Genomic DNA, 17,871 nt, shown 5'->3' on the forward strand with positions numbered 1-17,871 from the left:
GAGACCAAGAAACCAAAAGAAGAGAGCTGAAGATGTAGAAATGGTGGCCTCTGGGGATGTCACCTGGCCCTGGAGATGGTGGGATGGTGGCCCTGGCCTCTCTGTGTGCAGCATCTGGGCGGGCTGCAGAGTGGAATTAAAAAAGGCTCATGAGTTGCTGTGGAAACCAGCCATCTCCCCGCCTCCTGCCCCCCACAGCATCCGTTTGAATCTGTGCAGGCCATTCCTAACAGATTCAAACCAACCCATCCTTACCTCAAGGGAAGCTGAGTTTGAGAAGCAGATAATAAAATTATTAAATGTAGAGTAATCTGATGCTGACAGGTCTTTAACAAAGCACCACTGGACCCTGAAAGGCCCAGGGCCCGTCCAGCCCCCATTACAGCCTTGTGGAGGACAAGGACCTAAGGTGCAGCCTCTGCTTGGTAACAAATAGACATTTTGGCATTTCACACGAGCCTAGGAGGCCTCCAGGGCAGACACAGGGCCCTGTCTTGTCCAGACTTCAGTGATGAGAGCTCAGGCCTTGTTGGTCTGCAGGCTGTGAAGACCACAGGTTATGGAGTTATCACCTTGACCCCTGACCCCAAGTGCCAGGTGTCTCACTGAGCTCCTATTCCTGAACCTCAGACCCTTCCTTTTTCTTCCAAAAGCCACTATCCTTCCCAGAACTCTTGGGGTGGGGGGAGGTTTGGGGAGCTGCTGGCAAGAAAAGGGAGGCACCGATAAAGCTGCCCAGTAGAGAACCTGCCTCATACCACCAAGATCATAGAGGCACCAGGATATCCTGGGACACGCACAGCTTCTCTTTGCTTCTGCTAACTCTGGTAGAACCCTGCACAGCTACATGACCTCTGTGCCCATCAAGCTGGCCCATACTTCAGACAGGGATCCTGGGACACCTGGCCCAGGAGCAGAGCCTGGGCATGAGTGGAAAATGTGTTCATCCTGTAAGCACTCTGGAGCCATGGAATGATGTATCTGGGCAGGAGAGTAAGAGGCAGGTTTGTTCTTAGTTGTCATGGTGATGGGCAATATGATACAAGTTTGTGTCTCTCTCAGCTCCCTCACTTTATCCCTTGAGGCCTCATAAGCTTCAGACATAGCCTTCCGAAATCCTCACTGATGGGACACATCTACCATGACCTAGCACACTTCTGAACCATGTCTGCAGAATTGGAGGAGGACACAGCAAGGGAGCAAAAGTGACCACACTGTGAAGGGAGTCCACAGCCCTTTTCAGGGTCCATGTATCCCCCCTCCCCCTCCTGACCTATCCAGCTGCCTCTGTTGATGCTAAGGCACACCTGCCACCCCCATCTTGAGACACAAACAGACATTTGACCTCCACCTGCTTGCCTCGAACTCTGATAGTTCTGGACATATGCATGGATGGCTTAGGTAAAGCCCGATCCCTGTACGTGGACGTGGGTCTCCAAAGGTAAAGGGAGACCCACTGGCACCTGTTGGAGAATACTTATCTCACCAGTCTCCAAAACATGTTAACATAAGCATCTCTCATCTCCCAGGGCTGAGGTATGGCCTGGACATATGGCCACAGATAGGGCAAGGACACTTCCCTTGAGCTGCTGAATCCCCTGGAACTGCACAGAATTTTAATAAGAGCTAATCACAGGGAGAGATAAGCAATACGCAGAGCCTGTCCTCACTGGCTAGACTGGTAGCAGTGACTACTATGGCAGCCAGCAAGACAGACAGGCACCAGGTGCTGGCCTGTAGCACTGTGGAGAACCTCAATGCCTTCAATTTTCAGGAGTTAACCTGGTTCCTCAGGAACATTTTCTACACAGCATTTCTAGCCAGACCTGCTGGAACTTTCTGCAACAGAACCACACTCCCTACTGCTATCTTGATCTCAACTGTGAGCTAAAGATGGAACAGAAACATCCAGTTACCCAGATGGCTTTAAGTTTTAAGGACTTCCCTAGTCTCCAGACCCCAGTAGTGAGCCAGCAGCCTGGCTTTCATGAGAAGATGCTGCCTTCTAGAATGAGGGTGCTGGGGGAGGGGTAGTGTGCTGTGGGCAGAAGTCACCTTCGCAGTTCCTCTGTCAGGAGTGGAGGTGGCTGCAGGAATTGTTATGCTTCCCCAACCACCTCAGTGGATAAACTTCGTGCGCACTCTCCTCCCAGTCTTCCTCTTTCTCCTGCCCAGTTCATCCCCGTGCTCCCTCCTGACTCTCCAGTTCACCCATCCTCCTCCCTGGCTGCTGTCAGCCGTGGAGAGGATATGAAGGTCAGGCCCTGATCCAGTTCACAAAGCACCTGGCCTGAAGGACAGCTGTACCACGGGGCTCGGGAACTGTCCATGGTGCTGCCTTGACTTGGTCAGACGCCCAGGTTCCTCTTCCTGTTGGAACTGCTTCCACGTAGCTGCTACATTCTAGCTGGAGCCTGGAGCCTCCACCCCCTAAGCATTCTGGGTGCTGCTAAACAAACCAAACCTGGATTGTTCATCAGTGTGGTGTGTATTTACTAGCTGTCTGCCCCTCCCAGGGAGCCTGGCTCCTGCTGTGTCCTCTGGCAGTTGGGCCAGAGCAATTTAACCAAATTAGATGTGGTGGAAAGCAAGTTGCTCCACCTGGCAATTTTGTTAAAGTAATTATTTATTTAAAAATTAATGTTTCTGAGTCACCGGTTTTTCCAGTATTAGCAATTTTGGCACAACCCAGGGCAGCTTTCTGCTTCTTTACATTGTGAAATAATTCCATCCCTGTTTCAAAAATATCTTTAAGCCTAAAAATATCATTGTATTTTTAAATTTCTAATAAATTTTCAACCAGCCATTCGTGCTTTGAGCTGTTCGTAAGAGCAGAAGCTTGAAAGATCGTAAATATCCAACACAGGGGTGGGTTGGAGGCACTTGACTACCCACTCTGGGAAGCGGCCAGCAAGTCACACTGTGTAGAGCAGTCCTGCCACTCTGTGAGTCCTTAACAGAGACACCATGGTGAGCTGTGAGTGTGCAACTGTGTGTTAGTGTGTGAGAGAATGTGCAAGCCAGCATCTATAGGCAGACTGTGTAAATGTGTTGAAGACAATGTGTGCTCCAATGATTGAGTGTGAAAGCATGTGCAAATGTGTCTCAGAGTCCAAGTGTGTGCAAGTGTACCTGAACGCAAGTGAGTTCCTAAGAACTCAGCCAGTATGTGGGTGTGTCAATATGCTACTGTGCACAAAAACAACGTGAGTGTGTCAGTGTGCAAGCATGCAAGCTCAGGTGGATGTGTGTAAGTGTGTGGTTGTGAGTAGGTGAGTATAAGTGAGGATGTGTATGGCCATGTGTGCAAATGTGGATGCATGTGAATGCACGAGTGTGAATGTGGATGAGTAAGCAAGTGTGAATGTGAGTAAACATGCAAAATGTGGATTTGGCAAACACATTAGGGTGAGTTGTGTGGTTGTAGGAGTATGAACATGTGCGTGTGTGTGTGTGTGTGTGTGTGTGTGTGTTCAAATGTGCACGAGAATGTGGGTGTAGATATATGTGATCATACAAATGTGAATAAATGTGTGAGTGAATTATATGAGTGTGGAAATGTACAAGTGTATGTGTGAGTGTATGGATGTGAGTGCGCATGAGCAAGTGTGTGATGTGTGAGTGGAAATTTAAATGGACATTGTGAATGCGAGTGTCTTGCTTAGGGTTTCTATCGCTGTAATAAAACAACAAAAAAGGCAAAAAGCAACTTGGGGAGAAAAGGGTTTATTTCAGCTTATAGCCATGGGTCCATCACTGAAGGATGACAGGGCAAAAACTCAAGGCAGTAACTTGGAGGCGACCTTATTGGCTTTCTCTTCATGGCTTGTACACCTGCTCTCTGTCTCTCTGTCTCTCTGTCTCTGTCTCTGTCTCTGTCTCTGTCTCTCTCTCTCTCTCTCTCTCTCTCTCTCTCTCTCTCTCTCTCTCTCTCCCTGTCTCTCTGTAGCTCTGGCTGTCCTGGACTTGCTTTGTAGACCAGGCTGGCCTCGAACTCACAGAGATCTGTATGCCTCTGCCTCCTGATTGATGGTATTAACGGCGTACCACACCATGCCTGGCCGCTCATCTGCTTTCTTATGGCACCTACAACCACCAGCACAGAGGTGGCATCACCCACACAGGTCTTCCACATCAATCGTTAGCTAAGAAAATGCACCACAGGCTTGACCACAGACCAATCTGGTGGGGACATTTTCTCTCTTGAGGTTTCCTTTTTCAAAACGACTCTAGGCTGTATCAAACTGGCATAGAACTAGTCATCACAGTGAGTGAGTGTGTGTAGATGATTGTGAGGACATGAATAACTCATATGCATGTGTGTACAGGCTTAAGAGTACAATAAGAATGTGTGTATATGTGGGTCGTGTGGGCATCTGAGTGTGAGTGCACACCATTGTGAAAGTGTGAACATGCATAAGGTCAGATTATGTGCAGTTGGCTGTTAATGTGAGTGTGTGAATACATGTTAGCATGCAAGCATGTTAGAGTATGCCCATAGGTATGTGCCATTGGGTGTGAATGTGTGTGGTTGGTGTTAACATGAGTGAATGTGCATCTGTGAATGTGTGTAAGTGTGCATAAATGTGGACATTAATGTGTGTGAGCCTACAGGTGTGAATGTATGTGAGTGTGAATACAAATGAGCTTATGAGTTTGAGTGTGTGTGTGTGTCTGTGTGTATGCATGTGCCAGCACAGGATTCCTTTGCCACTTACCATGTCTGTGCCACCATGGCTAGTCAGCTGATGGATGGTGGTAATTGCTCACCATGTGCTTTGCTGCCGTTTTCACACACTATTTTCTTCCTATATAGTGTCATCTTAAAAACCGAATAAAATTAATTTAATCATTAAAAATAAAAAATTTACAGTGGAGATATCTAGGGTTTTTTTCCGTTAGTTTCTTATTGTGGTTTATGGCACAGTCCAGTATTTGCCCATACTACTAAGTGGAACAGAAGAAATAATTAAATGAATTTCAAATAAAAAGTCAAGAAGCAAAGGAAAACCAAACACAATTAATGGAAACGAAAGTGGCAGCCCTGACTTGTGTAATAGGGTCTGGCAGCACATGGAGTCAGAATCTTACTCCCTAATGCTTCTGAAAGTAGGGGTGGTCAGAAGTGGACCCTGGGGATGGGATGATGGGACCCACTAGCACAGACACCCTCGGTGTCTATCGATGGCACCTGGAAACCACAAAGATGGCAGGATAGGACTGAGGAGGAATGTACCACTGGGTAGGGATACCCTGTAGGCTGCTGTGGCACGTGGAGCAACATCAAATTCTCCCTAAGAGATCCAGCCTTCTTAGGAGCCATGCTGTTGACCAAGCTGTCAGAACAGACACCAGCACTAGAGACAGGCCTTGCTAGCATGCGCCAATGGAACCAAACCCGGGTACTGTGTGCAGGGCTTGGGATCTGAAATGTGCCCCATGGCAGTGTGCAGCCATGTTGATGGGGGGGGGAACACCTGGGAGGGGACTGGATCATAAGCATACCGTAGATTCATCTTTGGATGGTGTTTTGGGAAGTGGTGGAAACTTGGGGGTGGATACTGGAGGAAAGGGAAGGTATCCATGGGTGTGAATTGTTCCTAGTCCCTTTCTCTCTCTCCCCTTCCCATGTCTCCCTCCCTCCTTTCCTCTCTTCCCCCTTCCCCTCTACTCTCTCCTCACTGCCTCCCTGCTTCTGTGCCAGGTGGCTCTGTTCCACGAGGCTCTTCTTGCCACTGTCTGTTTCACCACGGGTCCTGAAGCAATGAAGTCAGTGGCCATGCACCTGAGACCAAGCGCCCCGTAGACTTTTCCTCCTTTATGTTGATTTCTTACAGTGTTTTGCCACACAGATGAAAGGCAGCACAGCGAATTCCAAGGACTGCAGGGCAGAAAACAGGTCAGCATAAGCTGGCTTCGCATGACTGTGAACTCTTTCTTCCTAAGTTGGTGTGTTTTGAATTTTCGAAGTCTATAAAAGTTAAACATCCTCATTAATTTTAAAATACATTTTTACAAACGCCAGACATTTGACTGGTCAGGCCGTATGTTCAACAGTTTTTCCATCGAGCACCAAGAAAGCCTTGGTCAGTGGCACAGCTACGGGGATGGGGCGTGGGGAGAGAAGTCACAACTGCTGTTTGCTGCACTCCTCCCTCCTGTCCCCACCCCATCCCGGGCTTGGTGAGCTGGTGCCCCAGCAGCAGAGTCCCCAGGAACCCTGACCCCAGAGACAATTGCTGAGCTGGAGCGGGGAAGTGGGTGGGTGGGTGGGGGGAAGGTGAGAAGTCAGAGGCAGAACAGTGAGAGGCACTCCTGTGTCCCTCACCCTCATCCTCATCCTCCCAGCTATTGGTGGGAGGGGAGGACCAAAGGGCTACACTTCTCACTCCTCCTTCTTCCCCTCCTCTACCACCTGAGGTATCACCACCCCAAAGGGCCATGCTGTGGTAGATAGCTCCTGCCAGTCTTTATCTGAGGCGGGCAAATGAAGCTGGCTGGCTGGGCCCGGGCAGGGTCGGCACAGTGCTTTTGGCAAAGCTTTGGTCATAAAGGGAAGCTGCTAGAAGCCTCTGCTGGGGTCTTGGGGGTCGCAGCTCCCTGCTGTTAGTGCAGGCTTGCTGTGACTCCACACTCCTGTAGGTGAGAGGGTAGCAGAGCTCACCTGGAACTGTGGTGACATTTGACCCACATGTGTAGGCTGATCTGATCTGACTGTGTAGGAAACACATCTCTGATGATCCGCTCCCCACAAGCCAACCCCACCCTGGAGCCCCCGTCTACCACGGGCAATGCATTAGGAGTGTTCTGTACTGGAAGAATGCCTCAGACAACCTTGAAGTATGAGGACTTTGTGTGAATGGAAAGCTGTCCTTGACAGCCTGGAGCTCTCAACATTGGGTGGGGTTCCCTGTGTGACTTCTGAACTCCAGGCTGGCGGCTCAGCCCTGCATTCGTGGGCTTTCTGTGCCTTTCTCCAACAGGCCCATACCGGGATACATTTACCTCACCACTGCTTACTCTGTGGCCGGCAGTGAGCTGTGTTCCCAGGAGACATCCAGCATCCCCGGATGTGCTGGTCCTCACATTCCATCCTTCCTCCATCCAGAAGTTTCCTGTTTCTCAATATGTCCAGGAAAAAAAAAACAATCCAAGAAACAGTGACTAGTGTACTGCAAGACCACTGCGAAGCCTGGATTGGAGGGCAGGACCAAGAGAGGTCACTACAAAGCCACGGTAAGGTGCTGGGAAGACCAATTAGCCTGGTTCTCTAGCAGAAAGCGAAAGCTGTAGAGGCTTGGCCAGAGGATGCTGGGAGGCCTGCCCACCTCCAGATGCAGGGGCAAAGGTTACAACAGTCCAGACAGCCTGAAGCGAGCTTCATGCTTGATTACAAAGGATCTTTCTGGCTGTTAGAGTGCCCGGACAGTGGCATCATGGCTGTGTTTACAAAGTAGCCATTACCTTTCTGCCATCATGCTGAGTATTTATAGGCAGTGATGAAATGTCTGGGGTTTGTTTCAAAATAGTCTGGGAAGAGGAGGAGGCTTGACGGAGATATGGGCGGTGGCTGTGGAGGACGTGCCTATGCTTCCTGTGCCTATGCTTCCTGTGCCTATGCTTCCTGTGCCTATGCTTCCTGTGCCACGTTCTCTGCCAATGAGCAGCGTCCCCGAAAGGGATAAAACTGAGCATGTGTGACAGGCTGTTGCACTCTTATCTCTGAGGTAGCCTGACCACCTGCTGAGGTGGCAGTCGTGCCCACTGGCCACAGGCCCAGCTCTGCAGCCTCAGCCCTAGTCTCGGAGGGAACCTTGAGCACTCATGGCTGGGGAGCACAGACAGGATGGGTGCAAGTGAGAAGGAGGCCAAAAGGAGCTCTCCATCACTGCCGCTTAATGTCAGGCTGCGAGAGAGAATGCTTTCGGGTAGACACTATTCGGTCGGAAACAAGATTGAAAAGCACGACGCGCGACTCCGTAAATGGGATATTATGGTTCTTAAATTCTCAACCAGGTGTAACAAATGCACGTGGATCTGGCACTTGGTGTTGAAGACGACAATGAGGTTGGAGAGGCAGCAGCCACAGTGGGACAGTCTGCTGCCTCTTGTGGGCAATTCTGAGGCCCCTTGGCTGTGCTTCAGCCTCTCTCTGTCTCAGCTCTTGCCAATCTGTGCTATATGGTTCCCACACTGCCTCACTGCCTCGCCAGGGATGGAACCAGTTGCCTTCTAAGAGTCAGCCCCCTGTCCTCTGCTTCTTCCTCCTTCTCCTCCTGCTCCTCCACCTGGTAGCTTTCTGATCTGGTGACTACTCTATCTAACTCCCAGGAGAAGGCTGAGAAGTGTCCTTGGCTGCCAGGACCTGTTATGCTTGGTGTTTGGTTGGACATTACGTGGTTCTCACCAGTACCTAGACCACACATGCTCTGCTGTGGCCATGGCCTTCTGTCCTAGTTACTATTTTGCCAACTGGCCATGAAAAAAAGGGACCCTCAGTTGAGAAAAATGTCCCTATTAGATTGGATGCTAGGCAAGCCTGTGAGACATTTTCTTGATTGATGGATAAGGGAGGACCGAGCCCACTGTTGGTGGTGCCACCCTGGGCAGATAAAAGAAAGGAAATCATTCAGGGGCTATATAAGAAAGGCCCATGAGTCACTGGGAACAAGCTGGTAAGCCGTGTTCCTTCATGGTCTCTGCTTCGGTTCCTGCCCCCAGGTTCCTGTCTTGAGTTCCTGCTTTCACTTCTCTCAGTGAGGGACTACAGCCAGGGAGGTGAACAACCCTTTCCAGCCCCGAGTTGCTTTGGGTCGTGGTGTTTATCACAGCAACTAAAACACCTTCTTAGAGGAAACTTGCCTGTCAGCTAAGGTCTTCCCTAAGCTGATTTATGCTTCTGACCTGGACAATATAGTTCAATGATGTTCTTGTACGCTCAGAGGCCTGTGGCAGGAGCTGACCAGACTTGAAAGTTCTGAAGGCCCCGAAAAGTATATACACAGCAGAAATCTCATAGTATATCTACCAGAAGAGAAAAAAATGTGGTTATAGCCCTCCAGTAGCACTTAAATCTGTTCTCAAGTGTCCCTGCTGTGTGTGCTGGCCAGGTGATCTCTTGGTGATGCACACTTGGTGTGCAGTGAGAGATATGAGCAAAGTAACACACCTGGATTTCTGTCCTAACCTGTGTCCGTGGTGATGCATTTGTGACAAGTGTTCCCTTCTGCAGTAGGCAGAGGCCACTTTACCTGGGCCCTCCACCTAGATCCAGAGTGCGGAATGAATGGAGGACCTGGTTTCTCCTCCCCTTCTTCTACATCCCCTCCGGCTTGTCCTGGTCATCTTCCTCCATGCTTCGTCCATTCCTTCTTCTTCTACCTGCTTCTTGCCTCTTCTCTGTTATACTTTTTCTATCTCTCTCTTCTTCCCACTTTTCCGGTTCTCCCTATCTACTCCTGTTTTTTTCCTCCCTTCGCTCTCCGTTTCCTTTTCTTTGTTGTCTTTCTTCTCCTTCTCCTTCCATCCTCTTTTCTTCTCATCCATTCTCACTCTCATCTTCTCCTCCCTGCTCCATCCGGCTACCTCCTCTTCCTTCTCTCCTCCTTCCACCCTCTTCCTTTTTCCCCCTTCCCGGCCTCACTAGGAAGGGAGCTGAATCTATTTGCTCACACTATACAGCTAGTGCATAGAAAGGGCCCAGAAAGGCCGACTCCATTTTACCTCCAGGCCTCTGCACTGGCAGTTGCCTTCCCTTTCAACACCCGGGTCTCCACTTGTAGAGTCAGTGTGCTTTTCTATGCTCTAGTGGGAAATAGAAATATCCTTGGCCAGTGCAGCCAGAAGCATTAGTAATCTCTCAGTGACTTGAGAAAAACTTGGTGTGTTTCCTTTCTTTGCTTGCTTACGGTTTGAGCCATCTATGATGGCTTAATCTTGTTGTCAACTTGGTTAGACTTAGAATTACCTAGAAGACACACCTCTGGGCGAGTCTGGATTAAGTGAGAAGGAGGGGAATACTTGAATGTGGGTGGGTTGGTGTTCTAGACTCAATAAGAAATGGAAACAGAAAAAGCAAGCTGAGCACCAGCAGTCCCTCTCTCTGCCTCCGAATTCTTCAAGTTGTGAGAAGGCAGCCTCCTGCTCCTGCAACCACAGCAGTGAGCCATTTCTACCAGCATGCTTTGCACACTGTGAGGACCACTCATCCCTGCAACTGTGAGGCCAAATTGAGACTATTAAATTATTTCTATTTTGTATCTTGTCAAACCAATGAGAAAAGTTACAAACACACCATTCATCTGCCTAGGCCAGGCATGGGTAGTGTGAGCCCTGCTTGGTCTGCTCAGGGCAAACCACAGGTCACTATGTTACTATGTCTGTGTGTGTGTGTGTGTGTGTGTGTGTGTGTGTGTGTGTGTGAGAGAGAGAGAGAGAGAGAGAGAGAGAGAGAGAGAGAGAGAGAGAGAGAGAGAGAGAGAGAGAGACTGACTGCACCCTGGGCTGGGCCTCTTAGATGTGTGTAAACTTGTTTATTGGTTTTGGTCTGAAACAGATGAAAAGTCACTGAACGGTTTTATGATAATGAAAATCAGCCATCCGGCTGCAGTGCTGTGGAGTGGTGATCCAGCTGTGAGCTACTCTCCAGTGCCTCCTGAGGGAACACCCGTTCAGCTTCACTAAGTGACAGAAGGTCATAGTAGCCATGTGTTAATTAAAAGGATAAAGTGCCAGAATTCCCAGGAGCCTCAGAAAACTCGGGCAAGTGGCAGGTGTGAAATTCAGGCCCAGGCTTGGACTGCACAAGGCTCCGCTGAGTTCTGATTGGAAGGAGCTGCCTGGGATGGAGAATGGATTGTCATTGGCTACGCAGTGCAGTGGGAGCCAGGACTTCCAGATAGGTCACGCCTGAGTGGTCCTCGCCCTAGACAACATCTCAAGAGCCCAGGGGAGGACTAGGCCAGAAAAGAAAGTTTGTCCTTTGACACCATGAACAGAGCTGCCATGACCTCCAGACCACCAGTCAGCCCCACCGCCACATGACCTAGCTCCTCGCAACCATCTCTCAGTGTCAGGTTTGGCCTTGGCACTTCCAAACTTAATGGCCCTTCAGTTTACAGTGCCACCCAGTATGTCATTGAGATGCCAGGCAGTGGTGTACACAGTCCCCCGGGCTGGGCAGTGGCAATGGCTTAAGGTTCCCTTCAGGAGCTAAAGTCCCTGCTGTTCCAGGGAACGTCTCATCTCTGGGACTCTGGGGAGTGAGCTATTATCATTGAGTGTTAGAGGCTGACCCTGCAATTGTTTCCAGGTAAAGGCCAATGTACAGGCTCAGAAAAAGACCAGGGAGGCTCAGAGCCACACTTCAGCCCTTACTCTCTTCCACACACTGTGCATCCAGTGAGCTCCCGCAGGCTTACAGCGGTATGTGGTCTACAGAGCATATGTCTTCCTGCCAGAGATCAGTTTTCAGCTGAGGCTTCTGTCACATGTTTGTTCCTTGTCACTTCTAATTGCTGTTTGCCACATGGGAAGAGTATGACACCTGGGGAGAATGTGCCACCCAGAAGGGTTTTGGTTTTGTGCTCCTCTCTGTAGCACCTTCAGGGCTTCACCTGGAGTGTAGCACCGGCTAGAATGTTCCACGCCAAGCAGAGGATTTCCCAGGTATATGCAAACCCCGGTGTCCTTCTTCTGAAATGCCTGATGAATACATTAGCCACACCCCCAAATGGCTGCTGCTCTTTTCTTCAAGCTCAAGCTGCTAGGGTTCAGGACCTTTTCTTGGGACCCCTGCAGAGACCTCAGACTTCTCAGCCTTCCCATTTAAGTCTGGGCGGGAGCTAGGGGTGGCCATTCGTCTCAGCAGCCCTGTGCTGAAGGTCAAGGGTGAGGTGTGTAGGGTGTTTCCATGCAGGAGTTGGGTGCAGAGGCTTCTGTGTCTTGCCTATCACTCATTGGCCTCAGGTAACCTTGTAGTACCCTGCTCAATACCATGTAGCTTGAGTCCAGCCAAAGGGCAGAGTCATGGTTTCAGAGTGAGACTGTGACCCTAGAAAAAGAGGACGCCTTGGCGCATCTCAAAAGTAGGGATGTGCCAACAAGCTGGGTAAAAAATGAGGTGAATGGGATGCGGAGAAGAACCAGCAGAAACAGGTGGGGCCACTCTGTCAGTGGGTGGGTCTGTCTCTAGGCTTGACCGTTTCAGGCTTGCTTGTTGAGGTTCCCTAGCCCAGCTGTGGTCCTGTGTCTTGCAGTGGATGTTCATTCACATGCAAATGCTCACCCCAGAGTGAAGAGAATTCTGGAGGTGTAAGCGGATCCCAGGAGTAGGCAAGGGAGCTGGATAGTTCCATGACCAGCATGACCGCTAATCCACGCTGACACCAGAACTGCGTACACGAGTGTGTACCCTGTGAGCATGTCTCAGTGCTGGGCAGAGGGTGGCTGAGCCTTTAAGGTCAGAGTCTGCCTTCCAGGTGAGCACAGAAGACTCACAGTGTGTTCCGCGGGCCTCTAGCCATCCATGGATCAGTATCTCTTTGTCCATCCAGTGGTCTGTCCCGAAGCTAGGCTCACACTGGGGTCAAGGTAAGCACTGGGCAATCTGTCACCTCGATGGGTTTAGTGAAGTTTAGTCTTAGGCGGGGAAAGCCCATTATGCAGATGACCCAGGGCAGATGACCTTCAGGCAGGCATGTCCAGCACCCTCCAAGTGTCCATGAATCTGAGCAACGGGGGCATGAGAAGCCACACTGTTTCCACTGTTTCTGTGCTCCCATGAAGGTCGGGGCTCCAACTGTACAGAGCTTGCCTCGTATCCTTGTATCCATGTGTCCATATTTATGTCCCTTACACCCACCCATGGGCTGTGTGAGCCACAATAACTAACCAATTGCTCAGCCATCACCTTTACATGCACACTTAGTAATGACTATTTTTGGAAACACTAAACCTATAATTTCTTTGCACAAGACAGAATAATTTTCACACAGTAGCTGAGGAAGTCCCAAACATGTTTGTTTATGTTAAACTAATTTGTATATTTATATTACTTGACCTTGTTTAAGAAACATTTACAGAATAAACATCATTTGTTCCTGCATTTGTCACAGCCTTTTTTTTTTTTTTTTTTTTTTTTTTAGCACTTCCATGAAGTGAGCATTCATGGATGTTCTGCAGTCCCATTGGTCTTCCGTGCCGTGCTGGCTCACAAGCCCCCACTGCTGTGTAGAGATTTTCCATCTCTGTCAGGTCTATTTTCTGAGCTTCATTATATTTCACCTAATATTTGAATTTAAAGAAACAGTTCTTTATTTTATTTTATTTTTTCATTTTTTCACATTTCATCCCGATCATAGCCTCCTCCTTCCACTCCTCTCAGTCTCACCCTTCCTCCCTCTTCTTCCTCCCCCCTCCTCCTGCCCCTGCTTCTGAGAAAAGGGAAGCCCATCTCTGCTACCGACCCACCCCAGCACATCAAGTCCCTTCAGGACTGAGTGCATCCTCTACCACTGAGGCTGGGCAAGGCTGCTCTGCAGGGGGAGGTGGTAGAAAAATGGGCAGAAGAGTCCATGTCCAAGACAGTTCCTGCTCCCCTTACTAGGGGACCCACATGGTGACTAAGCTGCCTGTTGCCTACATATGTGTAGGGGGGCCTAGGTCCAGTCCACACATGGTCCTTGGTTGGTGCTTCAGTCTCCATAAGCACTCCTGGACCCAGATTAGGACTCTGTTGGTCTTCTTGTGGAGTTCTTGTCCCCTCTGAGTCTTTCTATCCACCCCCCCCCTTTCCACAAGGCTCCCACGCTCCGCTTAATTTTGGCTGTGAGTCTCAGCAGCTGTTTCGATCTTCTGCTGGGTGGAGCCTCTCAGAGGACAACTGTGCTAGGCTCCCATCTGCAAGCATAGCAGAGTGCTGTTAATAGTGTCAGGGGTTGGCGCTCTACCGTGGGGTCTGTCTCAGGCTGGGCCAGGCATTGGGTGGATAGTCCCACAATCTTTGCTCTATCTTTATTCTTGCACATCTTCTAGGTAGGGTAAGTTTTGGGTCAAAATTTTTGTTGGTGGAGAGAGAAGAGAAGCTGAGGGCAGAGGCATCTCTGAGACAAGCTGAAGGCCTACAACAGGGTAGGCTCCTGGAAGGATATGGCGGTAACGGTAGCTAAGAAATATTTCTTGGGAAACATAGCAATAACAACAATAGTAAGGCACACGCCTGGGTGTCTGAATTCACAAAGGTGTGATGAATTGGGGGCAAAAATTAACTGTTAAGGCTCCGCTGGTCTTCTTTAGAGAGCGTGGTCCTTTCTTGTTACATTCTCACCCACCTGCTACCTTGTCACCTCAGCAGTGATCTATTTGTTCTTTCTCCCTCTTCTGCATTCGTGCCATCATCCATCCACTCATCTATTCCCCTCCCCATCCATCCATGCATCCATCCATCCATCCATCCATCCATCCATCCACTCATTGCCCTAGGGTTTCCATTGCTGTGATGAAACACCATGACCAGACGCAGCTTGAGGAGGAAAGGTATATTTATTCAGTCTGTTTCTGAGGGAAGCCAGGGCAGGAGCCCAAGCAGAGCAGGGCCTTGAGACAGGAACAGAAGCAGAAGCCACGGAAGAGTGCTGCTTGCCAGATTCCTCGGCTTACCTTTTTAAAAATACAGCCCTCAGGACCACTAGCCCAGAGGTGGCACCACCCACAGTGAGCTGGTTCCTCCCACATCATCTCAAGAAAACACACTGCAGGCTTGTCCACAGCCAATCTGATGAAGACATTATTTTTTCAATTGAGGCTCTCTCTTTCCAAAGGAAAGTTGAAAAAAGAAAAAGCTAATCAGGACACTCACATCCATCCATCCACTCACCACCCATCCGCCCATCTACGTTCTTATTCATCCTCCCATCCATTTAGGCTGTGCTGGCTGGAGAGATATTTAGCTGTCAGCGGCACAAGGAGGCGAGGCCCAGCCACGTGACTTTCAGTCTCGTCCAGACCTCTGTGTCCCACATCCCAAGGGAGGAGGTGGGAGCCAACAGCATCCTATTCAACATTAAGGGAAATGCTGCCTGCCTCGAGCCAGAGTGCATTCTTGGACTGAACTTTTTTCAGTGCCCTACATTTACACAGCTAGAAGTATTTTTTCAAGCACCATCGTATTTAACCTTTAGAAATGATTGGCCTCCTAATGGGGTGTCTGCATTTGACTGTGCAGCTGGAATATGACAAGACCTCATTTCTTAGAGCACTTTTCTTCCCCTCTGTGCTCTGAGCACAGAAAAACTAAATGCAGGCCATATAAATCACCCGATGTCCACCGCGTGCCTGCTGAGGGTAGGACAGGATGTTGGCTGAGAGGCAGGAAGATGTGAGGGTGGGATGGGAGGGGTTGAGGCTCAGTTGGGATGGCCTTTGTGACTCTGGACCAGCAGGGAAGGTGTGGCAAGATTCTGGAGCAGGACTTCATCCCAATTATGAATGCAGAGGCCCGAGTTGGTCAGGAAGGGTGGAGTTACCTGACTGATGCTCGGGGCCAAGGAAGTTCACTGAGGGAAAACAGCTTGTGACATTTGGGCTTAGGCCCTCAGGGATGAAAACAGTTATTTAGATATGACTCAGAGGAAGTCAGGCCCCACTCCATCACCGTGGACCATAGCTGCTCATGGCCTGAGAGACTGTGGTGAAGCCAGGCCTGATAGGCGCAGACCATGGATGTGCTCTGGGGTATAAAGTCAGTCCAAGCTCCCTGAGAGGCTCACAATAAGGTCTCTGTCCTCACTCCTGTTGCCTTGACCTGGAAAAGAGTACCTGACCTTCACGGGTTTCTTGACCATTTCTGGAGCTCCTGAGCCAGGAAGGGTTTTCTAGAGGTGACGACATCTCAGGTGGCTATGGAAACCTGTGTACAGGCATGCTAAGATGTAGACAGATGGCCTGAGAGGTAATGAGTGGATTTTTTACTTGTGTAGCCGTCACTGGAACCACACAGTGCCAGAATGCATTGAGCCAGTGAATCCTATAAGACCGTCAGCTAGAACCCTTTATTGGCTGTGCTGGCATGTTTTGTCAGGTGCGCGTGTCACGTGGGACCCTCAGCTAGAACCCATTTGAGCTGTGCCAACACATTACATCAGGTATGTCTGCAATGTGGGACCCTTAGCTAGAACCCCCCGACCAAGCCAATGCATCCTGTGAGGTGTGTCCTCCTCCTACAGGACCCAGGGGTGGGCTGCTCTGAACACTACCTGACTCAGGGTAGGGTGAGTCTGTTGATTAGAACCAAGACTTGCCAGGGCAGTTATCTAGTCTCTGAGTCTGCACTTTTCCACTGCCTGATGGACGAGTGGCCTCTTAATTAGGGGTCGGGTGGCGGAGTGTTGTCCTTGCATGGGATTCAGTGACATTAGGCCTCATTGTCTACTTTAATGAGGAGTGACCTTGAAGCCCCCTCTTGGGAGATGCAGTTCCTTCCTGGCTGGCTCACTTAGAATGGGAGAAGTTTTGACTCTATTACATAACAGTAAAAGATGGAAAGTGAATGTGATGTGTTAATTTAACTTTCCTGAAAAAAGTATTTGCACAGTGGTTAGGCAATGTTTGAAGACCAGCTGCTTCTCCCTCAGTGGGAAACTGGGCCCAGGGAGGATGCTGGCCCGTGTTCTCTGCCAGTGTCCCTTGGCACACATTGGCCAGGGGTATTCCACTCAGCAGGTAGCCAGCCCCTTGCCACTCACCACAGTGAGATGGCCCTGCAGATGTCACATGTGTGCAGGTATAACAGGTGTTGTCCCCACTGTCCTGTGAAGGTCACAGGAGGACGTGCTTCTTGTGAGGAGAGTCCCAGTTGCTAAGTTCAGCCACCAACTTGTAGCTGAATGTCTGCCTTGGTGTCTGCTTTCCCATGTCACCTACTGTCCTCTGTTTCTCCTGTAAATTTTCACTGTGAAGCCCTTGGGTGTCCTTTAACAAAACATGCAGACTACATTGGACAGAGTTGTCCTTCCTGTCCCATTCATGACAGGAGAGATGATGTGGAGAGGCCCATGCTCTCTTATGCAATGTCCCCAGGACCAAGCTGAGGGACTCCGTGTGAGGACAGCACAGCAGTCAGTGTGACTTGAATACAGACATCAGCAGGCCTGTGTCCAGCTGTCTCCTGAAGTGCCTGGGGCTGAGTACAACAGCACTGTTTCCAACAGAGGGCCGAGCCCCCCATGCTGGCTTAGAGATGGTTCCACACCTTGAGGAGCCTGTCTGACCCCTGTGGAGTCCCAGATGAGATGAACAGGAGGAAGTTGCCTTCGGGTCAATTGGGGCTTCATGCTCCTTTACTCAGTAAGAGCAGTTTCCTTCTTGTTTTGTTTTTGGTTTTGTTTTACATTGTTGCTGATATTAGGGGGCAGAGAACTCGATTTATCAGTGAAAGGATAAGATATTCTACGTCCTACTAAGCATTTGGGAGGGATAGAAAGAAAAGAAATGGAAGTGAAATAAAGATAAGGAGGTGAGGACATCCTCTAGAAAGGTGCTAGGGCTGTCCCTGCTAATCCTAAACTCTAGCTAAGGACGACAACTGCCCAGGAAGAGCCACCCTGGGCCATGTCATCCTCAGTCAGGGGACTGACTCAGACATGAAGGCCCATTGGAGGGGCAAGAGAGAGCTTGCTCATAGACAGACCTTTCGGGAGAAAGCCATTACAACCGTTCACCAAAACAAAGTGCTAGGAGGTGGAGACCCAGGGAAAGCCAGCTTCCTCAATCAAAAGTAAAAGTACACAAGTGAGCAATACCCATGTGAGGTTGGAAGGGAGCAAGCTGGTTGCCAGAAGGGGCCTAGCAGTCTGCAGGCTTGCCTGCGCAGGG

At 49.8% G+C, this 17,871-nt stretch overlaps 1 protein-coding gene across 1 annotated transcript in view; it reads right to left on the reverse strand.

The window, feature by feature from the left end:
• Positions 1 to 17,871, reverse strand: part of ADGRA1 (adhesion G protein-coupled receptor A1) — a 319,025-nt gene that overhangs the window by 45,383 nt on the left and 255,771 nt on the right. The gene's annotated exons all lie outside the window — the stretch shown is intronic.

Source organism: Acomys minous, assembly GCF_964271855.1.
Source record: "Acomys minous genome assembly, chromosome: 2".
Taxonomy (NCBI): domain Eukaryota; kingdom Metazoa; phylum Chordata; class Mammalia; order Rodentia; family Muridae; genus Acomys; species Acomys minous.